The sequence below is a fragment of the Zea mays genome, chromosome 3, assembly GCF_902167145.1.
Source record: "Zea mays cultivar B73 chromosome 3, Zm-B73-REFERENCE-NAM-5.0, whole genome shotgun sequence".
Taxonomy (NCBI): Eukaryota; Viridiplantae; Streptophyta; class Magnoliopsida; order Poales; family Poaceae; genus Zea; species Zea mays.
In genome coordinates this window covers 91,304,963-91,324,303 of record NC_050098.1, presented here as the reverse complement: position 1 = coordinate 91,324,303, position 19,341 = coordinate 91,304,963, and positions in this window count along the sequence as shown.

Below are 19,341 nucleotides of genomic sequence, written 5' to 3'. Positions count from 1 at the left end.
CAAGGGCGTCCCATACCACCCTTGTGGTAGCACTGTTTTCCTGGGTGGTTCTTGTTCCAATTAACATAATGATCTTAACATGAACAGTAAATAACAATGGATAATAAAAGTATAATCATGAATAATGTGTATCTCCATACCCAAAACCACATAAAGCAATAGCAGGTACTACCCAAGAATTTAGTGGTAAACAAGGTATAAAGATAGTCAAACTAGGGTACCTATTGGGTCCCATCAAAATTAACCTATGCAGATCATAATGATTAATAAGAACATGACTGGGTAAAAGAAGTGATCAAGGGCACAACTTGCCTGGGGCTTGAGATTCCAAGTACCAACTTGTTTTTCAGATGACTCGTGACCTCGCTGCTAGTCGTAGCAATACAAACAAACATGATATAGACAAAATTACATCACACCATACATAAGTACAAACTGCATAATAGTAATCTACGCGTCACTACGAGATCGTGGGTTCGAGAACAACTAAATTCGGAGTTACGGTTAAGGGGGTTATGATTTATGGAAGATAAATGTGATTTAAATGTTAAACTATATTATAAATTGGTTAATATACATCATATGAGAAAATATACTCCAAATAGTTAAGTAAACTTTAATCCAGGTTATAACTTGTTTAGAAATCATATTATATTTGAATCACTATCATGGTCTAGTTTAACTTTGGTTAAAAGGCATAATAGGCTAAACAAATATCTAATTATAAAAATATGTTCTATGGTACAATTAATGTTGCCACTGTGTAGAAAATATTTTTATAAAGCTAACACAATTTGAATGGATCAAATCAGAGTTAAATGAATAAGTTATGGAATAAACAAGTTTCTATGTATTTTTAACACTTATTTTATGAATTTCTGGGATTAATGGAATGCAGATGCAAATACTAGAGAGCTCGGGGTCATTTCTATAAATTCTAGGGCCCAACCGTAATTACTTTATACTAGGATAGGATGGTGGGTTGATATCAAATAAACCGAGGGGCTCATCTGTGAAACTGGCTCGGCGATGGGGTACCAAGCATCCAGAGCCGTTAGATTTTGATCCGATGGTGCATATTAGATTGGGCGCTTAATGAACCGGTACGCGAAACTACCCTTCAGATCTAAATCCAAGGGTCAGGACTTATTAACCTAGATCTAATCTGCATCGTTGGGCTCAGGATGAACATCCCAGATCTAATACGCACGAGATTCGATCCCAATCCTTCATCCACGATCCAACGACCGAACTTTGTCCTCCTCGCGCCAGTAAGGTAAACTAATCGCGCCCTATCGTTCTCTGATCGACGGCGGATACGCCTCACGCCATCGACGGAGCAATCCAGCGCGAGGAACAGCGCTCGCCCGGTGGCGTACTCGCCGGAGAGGAGCAGTACTGTACCCCGCGCACCCCAAAACCCATCGCAGGTTGTACTACGCGAAGAACCGAAAAAGGTAAGTAAGGTAGATGAGGTCTCACCGTGACACGAAGCATGGACATGGCCGCCCACAGCACGTGGCGAGACCATGGCGGAGCACAACGGCGGCAAGCAATCGCTCGACCCAGCCTGGTTCCCAGGCTTCGATAGATCACGACCACGCTCCCAGGATCCCAGTGAGTCTCCCAGATCAACATTCAAGGCTCCCTCGCCACAGTAGGTGATTTATCCCCGCGGCGACATCCTCTCTGTTCCACATCTCTCTCTCCTCCTTTCGCCGTCACACCGCGTTCCGAACCTACACCGCGACTAGGGTCGATTTGCTGGGGCAGAGAGAAGGGGCGCCAGTGGCCGCACATATATGATCCCGGAACAACTGCACCGGCCGAGGTTCACGGGATTCGCCATGGTTGTTACCTGGTGCGCGGATCCGATATTCACGCACGTGAGCTCAGGGATTCCGTTACAGTCTGGTTGGAGACGGGTTTGACAAAGCTGGCCCACGCATCAGTGACCAAAGGCGGACGCGTCATGAAGCTGCGTAGATGACCAGAGGGGCTCGCTGGTCAGAGACAGAGCGCGATATGGGTGTGGGGAAAAATGGGCTGGCTCGGTGGAGAGGAGGAAAAAGGGGGAGACGGGCCGCGGAAAAGCTGTTTCGGCCCAGACGCAGGTTTGTTCTTTTTTTTTCTTTTTTTCTATTTTCAGTTTCTTTTAATTTCTAAATCCCTATTCCAAATTCAAACCAGTTTCAACTTTTCTGTTTTGACTTTCAAATTCCCAAATACCAAACATATCCCTAATGAAAATATAACATCTATTATTTTCATTAATAGTATTTTTCTTGTCATTCATTTAGGGGAGGAATAAGGGTTTCATTTAAATTACCTTTCTCATTCCTATTTTATATTTTCATTTAAATTGGAGGTCAAGTTTATGGTTTCCATAAAATGCATCACCAAAATTATCATCAAGAGATCAACCTTTCTTCATCTATTTATTGGCCATTTAACTAATTTAGTATTCTCAATGGAGTATGACAAGAAAATGCCCTACTAAATTCCAAAGTTTTTTAAAAAAAAATCTAGCAACATTATCCTAAATATATTTATTTCTTTATTTTATTATATTTTTTCTACCAATTTTAGGTCTTACACTTAGGGACGACTTTGGAGCTTCTTCATATTTTTTTTACACTCGATGGTGTAATCCCAGATCTTTACATTTTACATGTGGGGGAATTTGGCCCTTTATTGAATAGGGCAGCTCAAAAATTAAAAATTACAACCTATGGCCCCGTTAAAAACCTTTCTCCCCTCTGAAAGGAAAAGGGTGCCATAGGAAAAAATAAGAAAATTACAAAATTTACACATAATATCTTTGGAGTTCATCTGCATTCCATGACCTTGGAATGTCGTTTCCATCCATGTCTTTCAGCCTGTACGATCCAGACCTTGACGAAGACACCACCAAGAAAGGACCCTCCCATTTGAGCTGAAGCTTTCTCACTGTATCTAGGTTGGCCACCCTCCGAAGCACCAAGTGTCCTGGTTTGATGTTTTTCAGTCTTACCTTCCGATCATGCCATTTAACTGTTTTAGCTTGATACTTATTGATGTGGTCAACTGCTTGGAGTCTAGTCCCTTCTATAGTGTCTTTTGTTATTTTGTAATCCTCTTCATCGTCCGCCAAAGCTAGGGTCCTTATTGAACCCGTTCTTGCTTCTTCCGGTGTTATTGCTTCTCACCAAACAGAAGCTTGAATGGGGTAAATCCTGTTGACATTGAGACGACAGTGTTGTGGTTCCATACCACTTTTATCAACTCGTCTGGCCACTTTCCTCTAGGTTGATTGAAGATTGACTTCATTATCCCTGTTATTATGATTCCATTGGCTCGTTCTACTAGTCCATTTGATTCTGGATGTCTCACAGATGCAAAATGTATTTTTGTACCGATTTGGTCACAAAAAGCTTTGAATGTTTTGGCATCAAACTGAGTTCCATTATCAACTGTAATGGCCTTCGACACACCAAAGCGACAAACAATATTTTGCCATAAAAACTTTTGAACTGTGGCCGAAGTGATTGTAGCTAGAGGTTTAGCTTCAATCCACTTTGAGAAATATTCCACCGCTACTATAATATATTTTAAATTTCCTTGAGCTGGTGGAAGTGGACCCAACAAATATAGACCCCACCTTTGGAATGGCCAGGTGGGCTGAATAAATTAAGTTAGAGACGAAGGTTGTTTCTAGTCTCTGGCACACTTCTGGCAGTTTTCGCACTTTTGAACTAGATCTGCTGCATCCGAAGCTGCCTTCGGCAAATAAAATCCTTTTCTAAAAACCTTTCCCAGTAAAAGCCTGGACCCAATATGAGCTCCGCACAGTCCTGTGTGTATCTCCTTCATTAGCTCTTGACCTTCGGTTCTTGACAAACACTTCAGTAATGGAGAGCAGACTCCTTGTTTATACAACTCTCCCTCTATGATTACATAGGGCCTTATTCTAGCTTCCATTCTTTTGGTATAAGGTTCATCATCCGAAAGACAATTGCCTTGCAGAAAAGATACAATCTCAGTTCTCTAATCTTCACTGTGCACTGGTGAGATTGTAAGCACTGCCCGCTCCATGAGCTCGACTGAAGGTGCCTTTATTATTCAAAAAATACTTCCGAAGGTAATGGGAGCCCCTGTGCTGCTGACTTGGCTAATAGGTTTGCATGCTCATTTTCTCCTCTTGGGATATTTTTATAGAGAAACCTTCAAAAGAGGCTTCCAACTTTCGGACTGTGTCCAGATACTTCTCAAGCTTTGAATCTCTTGGTCTACTGCTTTTGTCATTGTGGCCTGTAATAACTTGTGAGTCATATTTAAGGATTGCCCTTCTTGTTCCCATTGCCTTAAGCTTTCAAAGCCCCAAGAGAAGGGCTTCGTACTTGAGAGCACCTAGTGGGGGGGGGGTGAATAGGGATCCTATAAAGTCAAATACTAAATAGCCACAAAACTTAGTTTTGAAAGAGTTAGTGCGGCTAAGTAGCTTTGAGGCGAGTTCTTGTGAACAAAACAATCACATAGAAACTAACACAAGAGACACGCAATTTTTATCCCGTGGTTCGACCAAGTAACACTTGCCTACTTCCACGTTGTGGCGGCCCAATGGACGAGGGTTGCACTCAACCCCTTTCAAGTGATCCGATGATCAACTTGAATACCACGGTTTTTCCTTAGGAGTATTGTTCCCGTTTGCGAGGAATCTCCACAAATTGGAGTCTCTCGCCCTTACAATAGAGATCACAAAGAAAGCACGGAGTTAGGTTGGGAAGAGCAACACACACAAGACACAAATCCGCATCACACACGCACACAAGCCAAGACTTGAGCTCGAAACATAGCACAGTGAGTTCACGACTCAAACGGAGCTCAAATCACTAACATAGTCGATCAATTGCGCGGAGGCAGAGTGCAGGAGTCTTAGAATGCTTAGGTGACTCCTCCATGCACCTAGGGGTCCCTTTTATAGCCCCAAGGAAGCTAGGAGCCGTTGGAGGCCAACTTGGAAGGCCAAACTTGCCTTCTGTCGGGTGGTGCACCGGACAGTCCGGTGCACCACCGGACAGTCCCTGTAGCTGTCCGATGCGCGATCGCCTTCCAAATCAGGCGCATCCGACCGTTGGTCCTCGGGGTCGATTGGCACACCGGACACTGTCCGGTGCACACCGGACAGTCCGGTGTGCCCAACCGATCGTTGGCGCGACCACGTGTCACGCGAAGATTGTAACACCCGGATTTTAGGGGTCCAAAACCCGGGCGCTAACATAAACACCAGGTATGCTGGGACCAAGTCTCACACATATGATGTAAAGTGGCACAGGATCGAATGTCACATCTTTATATATAACAGGAGTTCTATACAAAATAAATAATTACATTATAAGGAGACAACGGTCCAGCAACCCAAAGTTGACTGGGAGACGACGACCTAGACCACTCACGAACTCATCACAGCATCCTCCACGCGCCTCATCCTGTGGTACCTGCTCTTGACCTGTGGGGGGGGGGGGGTGTGAGACAGCAAGAGTGAGCTCACATATGTTCATCGCTCAACAAGTTGTGGGGAATAATGTGCATGAACTCACCAAAGGTGGGAGCTCACGTGAAGTGTAAGGCTTACCAAAGAGGATGGTTAGAGCTGAGCATTGCTTTTAAAGTTGGTCAAAATTTTATTAGCAATTACTAAGTATAAGTAAATACCAGCCCAATTAAGTAGTAGAACAAAAGTAACAACATCACCTGTACAACCTCACCTGCGATGCAATGCATATGACAAATTGAGTTTAATTCCATAATTTAATCATGTGAGTGTCCGAGCTGCTCATGACCGTGAGCACGGCTAGTATACCAGTTTTACACTCTGCAGAGGTTGCACATCTTTACCCACAAGTCATGTTACCCATCTGCCAAGGGATCGCGACTTCCCATACACCTCTACCGAGGAGGCGAGGCAGGGTAACACTACGAGGCCTTTACAAAGTTCCACTAGCTTCAGAAAACCCGCTACAGTTTATAGGAAGCTCCAATGCAGGAATCCCTTGCAGGACCGCCATCACAGCAAAATCCTCCCGAGGGCCTCCCCAGGAATCCCTTGCAGGACCGCCATCACAGCAAAATCCTCCCGAGGGCCTTCCCAGGAATCCCTTGCAGGACCGCCATCACAGCAAAATCCTCCCGAGGGCCTCCCTACACTGACCACTCCCCTACTGCCCTTGCCCCTTTCGGGTAAGGTAGTCTTCCACTAGCTTTCCTAATTAATCGGCCAAGGGCGTCCCATTAAACCCTTGTGGTAGCACTGTTTTCCCGGGTGGTTCTCCATGTTCCAATTAACATAATGATCTTATCATGAACAGTGATAATAAACAGATAATAAAAGTGTGATCATGAATAATGTATCTTCATACCCAAAACCACATAAAGCACTAGCAAGTACTACCCAAAAAGTTCAGTGGTAAACAAGGTATAAAGATAGACAAACTAGGGTAACCTATTGGGTCCCATCAAAATTAACCTATGCAGATCATTATGATTAATCAGAACATGAGTAGGTAAAAAGAAGTGATCAAGGGCACAACTTGCCTGGGACTTGAGATTCCAGGTACCAGGATGATCTTCAGATTCTCGTGACCTCACTGCTAGTCGTAGCAATACAAACAAACAGTGTATAGGCAAAATTAACATCACAACAAACATATATGCAAAATACATATTAATAATCTACATATTAAAATAAGATCACAGGAAAAAGAATTATTAATTTTGGAGTTGTAGATTTTAAGTTATGGATTTCCAACGATTCTATATGTTTTGCACAAGATTAATTAGTATATCAATTTTAATATGGCTTTCATGTTAAAACTGTGACACAAAATGATCAACAATAATATTACAAAATTATAGAAACTGGAATGGGTTAATTCGGAGTTCATATGCGTTTTCTACAAATTAAACAAGTTTCTGCATTTAAATATGTACTAAAATCTATTTTCTAAATGATTTTCCTGGTTTTATTAATTATCTGGACTGGGCGCAGATTTCTGGGAAGTGCAGGGGGTCTCGGGTAAGAATTCCCCAGACTCAGGGGAACACCCGAGTGGACTGCGGGTTGAATCTAGGAAAACAGAGGGGCTCTTTAGAAAGAAAGCCAGGGTGAAGGGGTATCGTTGATTCAGAGCCGTCCGATCTTGGATCCAGGGACTAGATTAGACAACGAAGGGGTACGCGATCTGGACTGCCCGATTAGAGATGGAGGGTCCAGATCACATCGGGGCGGCTTGGAACCGATATAGGCCCACAACCGTTGGATCTAGATCTATGGCTCTGGTTTATTCCCCCCAATAGGTATTCCCATGGCTAATCTCCACCGTCCGTTCACGATCGAACGACAGGGAGCCAATCTTCCTCCCCCAGCCAAGCCGAGCGTGGTGGCGCACAGGTTTTCCCCCCACGGCGGCGGGCCTGCCGGTGTTGGCCAAGTCGGCGCCCTAGGGCCCTGCTCCTTAATTCGATCCGCGCTACACAACCTAGATATGCATGGGAATTGTTTGAGGGGATTCTCACCGTGGACCCTGCAGCGTGATGGTCTGGCGACAGTCAAGCGCAACCAGCGGCGGTGGCTATGCACCGGTGAGAATTTCCGGGCACACAGATGGACCCCCGCGACCCACACCGCCATGTTCCGATGAGCAAACTGGATCAGTGCCCCAGACGCATCCGCGACTGGAACAATGGTCGAGTCTGCCCACATTGCACTATCTTCATGCGAAGATGCACCACTGTTGGCGACGACATCAACACCCAAGCGAAAACTGGAGAAGCGGCCTCGTATGCGGCGGTAGAGCCGAGGCTAATGCCTGCGACGTTCGTGGCCCACTCCGACCGCAGACCGACCGTGTGGCACAGGCAGGAAGCTTACCCCCCGGCAGACGAACGGCACCCAAGCACCAAGACCTGGCGCAGAGACCCCGACGGGGTGAACCCGCGAAATCCCCCTGGCAGCTTGAATCTTCACCCCAGGTTCGTGGTAGTTTGAGCTGTTCAGGGAAGAATACCTAGGTCTGCTTATATATCCTAAGGACACGAGGATCCAGGCGGGTTCAATGCAAGACCAGCGGAGTCCGTTTGGTTGGGCAGTCCCTCAATTTTCGCTCAGCCGTTTGCTAACGCAATCCAACGAGGAAGAAGACCGACCACATGGGCCCACACGGCTGTGAGAGAAAGGACAGGAGCTGGTCGGCCAGGGCGCGGTCGCAGCAGACTGTGTTGGGCTGCCAGCGCTGTTGGCCCAATACGGGGAGGGGGGTTTCTTTTCTTTTTTGTATTTCTTTCTTTTCCTATTTTCTTTTGCATTTACAAACTCAAATTCAAGTCAAAGCTCAAATTTTAAAATGAAATGCAGAGGCGAAAATTCCAGCATGAGATGCATCAACATTTTGTTCATCTATTTATTTATCTATTAATCCTATTAAGAAATGCTTTCACAAAAGAAAACCTTGTTACAAGGTATTCCAAATTCAAACTCAGATTTTAGGTTTAAAATTCAAAATAAATTTAAAGTCAAAACTCCAATATGAAGGTGACAATAACTTATTAATTAATTAATTTCCCCATTTAGACAAATGCTTTCAAATATAAAGCTCATACACACTAAAATAGAGAATAGGTATTTGAAAAATATCATTTCTAGTTTGTACTTTTCTTTAGTGAATAGTTATAAATATATTTCAATAAAGTAACAAATTTATATGGAGATTATTTTAAATCTTTATTGGAAACATAATTATGTTATGTGGTGTTGTCCCACATGTAAGAAAAAATTTTTATTGGAGGATTTTCTAGCACCAGAAACCTTTAGAGGGTTTATTTACTATTATTTTATTTATTAATTTATTTATTTTTTTCAAATTTTTTTCAAAATGAGATTTTAGGTGCTACAAATCCTACCCCCTTAACAGAAATCTCGTCCTCGAGATTTGTAGAAAAAGGGATACAGAAGGATTGGTTTGTAATTCAGCTTTTAATCTATAATTGGTTCAAAATCCAAATTATCATTTTTTTCAGTAGTGGGTGATTAGGAGAGCATAGGTATTCAGCTAATTTATTATGTAGGATATAAGTTGGACAGGTTGAGGTAGGAAAGATTATGGCAAGGAAAAGACTTCATCTAAAATGTTTAAGTCTTGATTCATCTCGAGATTCGCTTTGACTGTTATATTCGTCCTTGTCGGTGTTGATATTTTCTTCTCCGGTCTTGGTCTCATTGATTCGAGGGTAGTGTATATCATCGAGGTTGGGGAATATGGTTAAGATAGATATATATGGATGAGATTGACTACATGATGTAGGTCTAAAGTTCATTTGATGTTAGGTGGGAATAGACAGATTATGTAATCCATCATGACACTATTGGTTGGGTTAGCTCTTATGTTCACGGTTGAGTTGGTCTAATGCACTAATTTTAGGTTTAAGTACATGAGGAGAGAACAAGATTTATAGGAGTAGGACCCAATTTATTTCACTAGTGTTAACTTGTTATGTGACTGTCCTTAGGTTAGCTCAACTTAAGGTTAGACTTCGTTAGGTTAGATTAACCTACTAGGTTGGATCAGATCTAGGTTAGATTGTTATGACTAGATAGACTAGACAAGATCTCCTTAATTAGATCATGGTTGTTACTTTAGGATGAGATAAGTAAAGTGGTTGGGATAAGATGAACCTATTAGGATAAGATAGAATCTTGTAAGATAAGATGGATCTATCGAGACAAGAGAGAGTCTTTTAAGATAAGATGGATAAGCTAGATACATTTTTTTAATGAGGGACAATTTAAGTTTGATTAGTTATATATATGCCTAAGTATATGCAGATGCAATTGTGGACATTACTCCACAACTCATCACACTCAATCAAAAATCCAAATCAGACAAGTATCATAAGAACAAACATTCAAGCATACAAATATTTATAAAAAAATAGTTTTGTTGTGGTTCCTATGAATAGGTCTCCTATTCCTAAAGGTCACTTTAGGCACAGGATTTCAAAGTGTGAAATCCACATTTGTCTTTAGAAGAAAAAGGTAAGAATGATCAGAGTATAGCGGAAATAGATGAGAAAGGATTAAGATAAGTTTAGAAAAGATTAGAGTAGCAAAGGTAAGTAAAGAATGGTTATCCAGTTCTATCTAGGTTTCGTCCTACGGTCAACATTCCTCTGATACCACTTCTGTAACACCCGGATTTTAGGGGTCCAAAACCCGGGCGCTAACATAAACACCAGGTATGCTGGGACCAAGTCTCACACATATGATGTAAAGTGGCACAGGATCGAATGTCACATCTTTATATATAACAGGAGTTCTATACAAAATAAATAATTACATTATAAGGAGACAACGGTCCAGCAACCCAAAGTTGACTGGGAGACGACGACCTAGACCACTCACGAACTCATCACAGCATCCTCCACGCGCCTCATCCTGTGGTACCTGCTCTTGACCTGTGGGGGGGGGGGGTGTGAGACAGCAAGAGTGAGCTCACATATGTTCATCGCTCAACAAGTTGTGGGGAATAATGTGCATGAACTCACCAAAGGTGGGAGCTCACGTGAAGTGTAAGGCTTACCAAAGAGGATGGTTAGAGCTGAGCATTGCTTTTAAAGTTGGTCAAAATTTTATTAGCAATTACTAAGTATAAGTAAATACCAGCCCAATTAAGTAGTAGAACAAAAGTAACAACATCACCTGTACAACCTCACCTGCGATGCAATGCATATGACAAATTGAGTTTAATTCCATAATTTAATCATGTGAGTGTCCGAGCTGCTCATGACCGTGAGCACGGCTAGTATACCAGTTTTACACTCTGCAGAGGTTGCACATCTTTACCCACAAGTCATGTTACCCATCTGCCAAGGGATCGCGACTTCCCATACACCTCTACCGAGGAGGCGAGGCAGGGTAACACTACGAGGCCTTTACAAAGTTCCACTAGCTTCAGAAAACCCGCTACAGTTTATAGGAAGCTCCAATGCAGGAATCCCTTGCAGGACCGCCATCACAGCAAAATCCTCCCGAGGGCCTCCCCAGGAATCCCTTGCAGGACCGCCATCACAGCAAAATCCTCCCGAGGGCCTTCCCAGGAATCCCTTGCAGGACCGCCATCACAGCAAAATCCTCCCGAGGGCCTCCCTACACTGACCACTCCCCTACTGCCCTTGCCCCTTTCGGGTAAGGTAGTCTTCCACTAGCTTTCCTAATTAATCGGCCAAGGGCGTCCCATTAAACCCTTGTGGTAGCACTGTTTTCCCGGGTGGTTCTCCATGTTCCAATTAACATAATGATCTTATCATGAACAGTGATAATAAACAGATAATAAAAGTGTGATCATGAATAATGTATCTTCATACCCAAAACCACATAAAGCACTAGCAAGTACTACCCAAAAAGTTCAGTGGTAAACAAGGTATAAAGATAGACAAACTAGGGTAACCTATTGGGTCCCATCAAAATTAACCTATGCAGATCATTATGATTAATCAGAACATGAGTAGGTAAAAAGAAGTGATCAAGGGCACAACTTGCCTGGGACTTGAGATTCCAGGTACCAGGATGATCTTCAGATTCTCGTGACCTCACTGCTAGTCGTAGCAATACAAACAAACAGTGTATAGGCAAAATTAACATCACAACAAACATATATGCAAAATACATATTAATAATCTACATATTAAAATAAGATCACAGGAAAAAGAATTATTAATTTTGGAGTTGTAGATTTTAAGTTATGGATTTCCAACGATTCTATATGTTTTGCACAAGATTAATTAGTATATCAATTTTAATATGGCTTTCATGTTAAAACTGTGACACAAAATGATCAACAATAATATTACAAAATTATAGAAACTGGAATGGGTTAATTCGGAGTTCATATGCGTTTTCTACAAATTAAACAAGTTTCTGCATTTAAATATGTACTAAAATCTATTTTCTAAATGATTTTCCTGGTTTTATTAATTATCTGGACTGGGCGCAGATTTCTGGGAAGTGCAGGGGGTCTCGGGTAAGAATTCCCCAGACTCAGGGGAACACCCGAGTGGACTGCGGGTTGAATCTAGGAAAACAGAGGGGCTCTTTAGAAAGAAAGCCAGGGTGAAGGGGTATCGTTGATTCAGAGCCGTCCGATCTTGGATCCAGGGACTAGATTAGACAACGAAGGGGTACGCGATCTGGACTGCCCGATTAGAGATGGAGGGTCCAGATCACATCGGGGCGGCTTGGAACCGATATAGGCCCACAACCGTTGGATCTAGATCTATGGCTCTGGTTTATTCCCCCCAATAGGTATTCCCATGGCTAATCTCCACCGTCCGTTCACGATCGAACGACAGGGAGCCAATCTTCCTCCCCCAGCCAAGCCGAGCGTGGTGGCGCACAGGTTTTCCCCCCACGGCGGCGGGCCTGCCGGTGTTGGCCAAGTCGGCGCCCTAGGGCCCTGCTCCTTAATTCGATCCGCGCTACACAACCTAGATATGCATGGGAATTGTTTGAGGGGATTCTCACCGTGGACCCTGCAGCGTGATGGTCTGGCGACAGTCAAGCGCAACCAGCGGCGGTGGCTATGCACCGGTGAGAATTTCCGGGCACACAGATGGACCCCCGCGACCCACACCGCCATGTTCCGATGAGCAAACTGGATCAGTGCCCCAGACGCATCCGCGACTGGAACAATGGTCGAGTCTGCCCACATTGCACTATCTTCATGCGAAGATGCACCACTGTTGGCGACGACATCAACACCCAAGCGAAAACTGGAGAAGCGGCCTCGTATGCGGCGGTAGAGCCGAGGCTAATGCCTGCGACGTTCGTGGCCCACTCCGACCGCAGACCGACCGTGTGGCACAGGCAGGAAGCTTACCCCCCGGCAGACGAACGGCACCCAAGCACCAAGACCTGGCGCAGAGACCCCGACGGGGTGAACCCGCGAAATCCCCCTGGCAGCTTGAATCTTCACCCCAGGTTCGTGGTAGTTTGAGCTGTTCAGGGAAGAATACCTAGGTCTGCTTATATATCCTAAGGACACGAGGATCCAGGCGGGTTCAATGCAAGACCAGCGGAGTCCGTTTGGTTGGGCAGTCCCTCAATTTTCGCTCAGCCGTTTGCTAACGCAATCCAACGAGGAAGAAGACCGACCACATGGGCCCACACGGCTGTGAGAGAAAGGACAGGAGCTGGTCGGCCAGGGCGCGGTCGCAGCAGACTGTGTTGGGCTGCCAGCGCTGTTGGCCCAATACGGGGAGGGGGGTTTCTTTTCTTTTTTGTATTTCTTTCTTTTCCTATTTTCTTTTGCATTTACAAACTCAAATTCAAGTCAAAGCTCAAATTTTAAAATGAAATGCAGAGGCGAAAATTCCAGCATGAGATGCATCAACATTTTGTTCATCTATTTATTTATCTATTAATCCTATTAAGAAATGCTTTCACAAAAGAAAACCTTGTTACAAGGTATTCCAAATTCAAACTCAGATTTTAGGTTTAAAATTCAAAATAAATTTAAAGTCAAAACTCCAATATGAAGGTGACAATAACTTATTAATTAATTAATTTCCCCATTTAGACAAATGCTTTCAAATATAAAGCTCATACACACTAAAATAGAGAATAGGTATTTGAAAAATATCATTTCTAGTTTGTACTTTTCTTTAGTGAATAGTTATAAATATATTTCAATAAAGTAACAAATTTATATGGAGATTATTTTAAATCTTTATTGGAAACATAATTATGTTATGTGGTGTTGTCCCACATGTAAGAAAAAATTTTTATTGGAGGATTTTCTAGCACCAGAAACCTTTAGAGGGTTTATTTACTATTATTTTATTTATTAATTTATTTATTTTTTTCAAATTTTTTTCAAAATGAGATTTTAGGTGCTACAAAGATTGCGCGACCGATCGTTGGCATAGGCGACCGTTGGCTCACCGGACAGTCTCGTGAATTATAGCCACGTCGCCCATTTGCTTTTCCCGAGGGCGACGAGTTCACCGCGGATGACTCACCGGACAGTCCGGTGCACCACCGGACGTTCCGGTGATTTTTAGCCGTACGCCACCGTCGAGTCCCGAGAGCGGCGAGTTCACGCGGACCAGCCTGGCGCACCGGACACTGTCCGGTGTGCCAAGCCGAGCTAGAGTTTGCTGCACATAGCCAACTCTTTTTCCAATTCTTTTCTCACTGTTTCTAACACTTAGACAAAACACATTAGTACTCAAAACAATGTACTAAGTCTAGAAACGTACCTTTTTCTTTGATTTGCACTTCTCACTTTACTTGGCACATAAGAACTTAATTAACCGTGTTGGGCACTTAATCACCAAAACATTATTGAAATTGCCCAAAGGCACATTTCCCTTTCAATCTCCCCCTTTTTGGTGATTTATGCCAACACATCCAAAAGCAATCAAAAGAAGTGCAACATCAATGCAATTGAGGACCAAATTGTTTTTGCACAAGATTTGACATATTTGGATCATTCTTTGCCACCACTTGGTTTGTTTTTGTAAATCAGATCCTTTTTCCTATCTCTAAGTCAAACACACTTGTTTGGGCAAATCAAGAGATATTCCAATGGAAAAATTGATCACGTAACAAAAACTCCCCTTTTTCCCATAATAAAAAATTCTCCCCCACAAGAGACCAAATTTTGCAATAAGAGTATTTTGGACAAATCAAAAGTTCTAACTCTATTGTTTTCAAAATTCACAAGTGGTAGCTAATCCATTTGCTTTGGCCTTAATTTCTCCCCCTTTAGCATTAAGCACCAAAACGGGATCATTCTTGGCCCTTTGACCTCATTGCCTCACCAAAAATGTCAATTAAGAGCAAAAAGGCAATGATAGCAAAAATATGAACATGGAAGTGAGTACACTAATACCGGAGTGCAGTGGGAGTCTTTTCATCGTCCAAGTTCACCTTTCCCTTTCAATGCACTTTTGAGACGACATCAAGTATGCTCAAACACAAAGGTTAGTCTCAAAGGGTCAAGTTGTAGCTTATCTCCCCCTAAATATGTGCACCACTTGCAAATGGACTTGTGAGGTCAGAGGATCACGTGTACAACTTGAGCACCACAATAATGAATTTAAATGCATAAAGTAATATGATCAAAGGCATAGAACACATGTATGCTATAGATCAATCCAAGTTACGCGAATCTAAGACATTTAGCTCACTACGCAACCTGCAAAAAGTTTTCTCATCCAACGGCTTGGTAAAGATATCGGCTAGCTGGTTCTCGGTGCTAATATGGTACACCTCGATATCTTCCTTTTGCTGGTGGTCCCTCAGGAAGTGATGTCGTATGTCTATGTGCTTAGTGCGGCTGTGTTGAACAGGATTATCCGCCATACGGGTTGCACTCTCATTATCACATAGGAGTGGGACTTTGCTCAGATTGTAGCCAAAGTCCCGGAGGGTTTGCCTCATCCAAAGTAGTTGCGCGCAACACTGTCCTGCGGCAACATACTCGGCCTCAGCGGTGGATAGGGCAACAGATGTTTGTTTCTTAGAACTCCAGGACACCAGGGACCTTCCTAAAAATTGGCACATCCCCAATGTGCTCTTCCTATCAACCTTGCACCCGACATAATCGGAGTCTGAGTATCCAATCAAGTCAAAGGTAGACCCCTTTGGATACCAGATCCCGAAGCAAGGCGTAGAAACTAAATATCTAAGAATTCGCTTAACGACCACAAGGTGACATTCCTTGGGATCGGATTGATATATAGCACACATGCATACACTTAACATAATGTCCGGTCTACTAGCACATAAATAAAGCAATGAACCTATCATAGACCGGTATGGCTTTTGATCAACGGACTTGCCTCCTTTGTTGAGGTCGACATGCCCGTTGGTTCCCATAGGTGTCTTCGCGGGCTTGGCGTCCTTCATCCCAAACCGCTTGAGAAGATCTTGTGTGTACTTTGTTTGGGAGATGAATGTGCCATCCTTGAGTTGCTTCACTTGGAACCCAAGGAAGTATGTCAACTCGCCCATCATCGACATCTCGAACTTTTGTGTCATCACCCTGCTAAACTCCTCACAAGACTTTTGGTTAGTAGAACCAAATATTATGTCATCGACATAAATTTGGCACACAAAAAGATCACCATCACAAGTCTTTGTAAAATGAGTGGGATCGACTTTCCCAACCTTGAAGGCATTAGCAATTAAGAAATCTCTAAGGCATTCATACCATGCTCTTGGGGCTTGCTTAAGTCCATAGAGGGCCTTAGAGAGTTTGAACACATGGTTGGGGTACCTGTCATCCTCAAAGCTAGGGGGTTGTTCCACGTATACCTCCTCTTTTATTGGCCCATTGAGGAAAGCGCTCTTTACATCCATTGGAAATAGCCTTAAAGAGTGGTGAGCGGCATAGGCTAATAAAATTCGAATAGACTCTAGCCTAGCCACAGGAGCAAAAGTCTCCTCGAAATCCAAACCTGCGACTTGGGCATAACCTTTTGCCACAAGTCGAGCCTTGTTTCTTGTCACCACACCATGCTCGTCTTGCTTGTTGCGGAACACCCACTTGGTTCCCACAACATTTTGCTTCGGACGTGGCACCACGCTCCAAACTTCATTTCTCTTGAAGTTGTTGAGCTCTTCCTGCATGGCCAACACCCAATCCGGATCCTGCAAGGCCTCTTCTACCCTGAAAGGCTCAATAGAAGAGACAAATGGTAATGCTCACAAAAGTTAGCTAATCTTGAGCGAGTAGTTACTCCCTTGCTTATGTCACCCAGAATCTGGTCAACGGGGTGATGTCGTTGGATCGTTGCTCGGACTTGAGTTGGAGGGGCACGTGGTGCTTCTTCCTCCATCACTTGTTCTTCCTGTGCTCCCCCTGGATCCTGTCCCTCTTCTTGAGGTACTTGTTCATCGTCTTGAGTTGGAGGATGCACCATTGTGGAGGAAGATGGCTGATCTTGCTCCTGTTGTTCCTGTGGTCGCACATCACCAATCGCCATCGTGCGCATTGCGGCCGTTGGAAAGATCAACTTGCTCTCTTGGAGAGCCATTAGTCTCATCAAATACAACGTCACTAGAGACTTCAACCAAACCCGATGATTTGTTGAAGACTCTATACGCCTTTGTATTTGAGTCATACCCTAGTAAAAACCCTTCTACTGCCTTGGGAGCAAATTTAGAGTGTCTACCTTTCTTCACCAGAATGTAACATTTGCTCCCAAATACACGAAAGTAGGAGACGTTGGGTTTGTTACCGGTAAGGAGTTCATAGGAAGTCTTCTTGAGAAGACGATGCAGATAGAGCCGGTTTATGGCGTGGCAAGCTGTGTTCACAACTTCCGACCAAAACCGCTCGGGCGTCTTGAATTCTCCAAGCATCGTTCTCGCCATGTCGATAAGAGTCCTGTTCTTCCTCTCTACCACACCGTTTTGCTGTGGTGTGTAGGGAGCGGAGAACTCGTGCTTGACGCCTTTTTCCTCAAGATACTCCTCCACTTGCAGATTCTTGAACTCGGACCCGTTGTCGCTTCTTATCTTTTTCACCTTGAGCTCAAATTCGTTTTGAGCCCTCCTTAGAAAGCACTTTAGGGTCCCTTGGGTCTCTGATTTATCCTGCAAAAAGAACACCCATGTAAAGCGAGAAAAATCATCAACAATTACAAGACCATACTTACTTCCCCCGATGCTAAGGTAGGAAATGGGTCTGAAGAGGTCCATATGAAGAAGCTCCAGTGGTCTTGATGTTGTCATCACATTCTTGCTGTGATGAGTGCTTCCCACCTGTTTCTCTGCCTGACAAGCTGCACAAGGTCTATATTTCTTGAAACAAACATTGGTTAGTCCTAACACATGTTCTCCTTTTAGAAGTTTATGAAGGTTCTTCATCCCAACATGTGCTAGACGGCGATGCCACAGCCAGCCCATACTAGTCTTAGCTATTAAGCATGCATCTAGATCGGCCTCCTCTTTCGAAAAATCAACTAAGTAGAGTTTGCCATCTAATACACCCTTAAAAGCTAATGAACCATCACTCCTTCTAAAGACAGATACATCAACATTTGTAAAAAGACAATTGTAACCCATGTGACACAATTGACTTACAGACAGAAGGTTGTAACCAAGCGACTCTACTAGAAATACATTTGATATGGAATGCTCGTTGGTGATGGCTATCTTTCCCAAACCCTTGACCTTGCCTTGATTCCCATCTCCAAAGATAATCGTATCCTGGGAATCCTTGTTCTTGATGTAGGAGGTGAACATCTTCTTCTCCCCCGTCATTAGGTTTGTGCATCCGCTGTCGATAATCCAGCTTGAGCCCCCGGATGCATAAATCTGCAAGGAATTTAAGCTTGGGTTTTAGGTACCCAACTCTTGTTGGGTCCTACAAGGTTAGTCACAATAGTTTTTGGAACCCATATGCAGGTTTTGTCTCCCTTGCATTTGGATCCCAATTTCCTAGCCACTACTTTTGCATTCTTACATGAAAGAACAAAAGAAGTGTTGCAAGCATGGAAAACAGTAGTAGATTCATTGCACATTTTCCTAGGCACATGATGCACAACATGATTTCTCCTAGGCCTACTTCTACCATGAACAAAAGTAGAACTAGAGGCAAACATAGCATGTGAATTAAAAGCATCATGATCATAACTCCTATTATAATGAGCAAGATTAGCAATTTTCCTATCATAAATAAAAGCATGATTCCTTTGAGGACTACTAGCCATAGGGGCCTTCCCTTTCTCCTTGTTGAGAACGGGAGCCTTTTGACTTGTTAAGTTCTTGGTTTCCTTTCGAAAACCAAGTCCATCCTTTATTGAGGGGTGTCTACCAATAGTGTAGGCATCCCTAGCAAATTTTAATTTATCAAAATCAATCTTGCAAGTCTTAAGTTGAGCATTAAGACTCGCCACCTCATCATTTAATTTAGTAATAGACGCAAGATGTTCATCACAAGCATCAATATCAAAATCCTTGCATCTATTACAAATAACAACATGCTCTATACATGATTTAGTTACTTTAGCTTCCTCTAGTTTAAAATTTAATTCAGCATTCAAATTCTTTAGACTAGAGACAGATTCCTGACAGGCAGACAACTCAGAGGACAACATTTCATTTCTTTTAAGTTCTAAGGCAAGAGACTTTTGAACAACAACAAATTTGTCATGTTCCTCATACAAAATGTCCTCTTGCCTTTCTAGCAATATATCTTTTTCATTTAGAGCATCAATTAACTCATTGATTTTATCTACTTTAGTTCTATCTAAACCCTTAAATAAATCAGTATAATCTACTTCATCATCAGATGACTC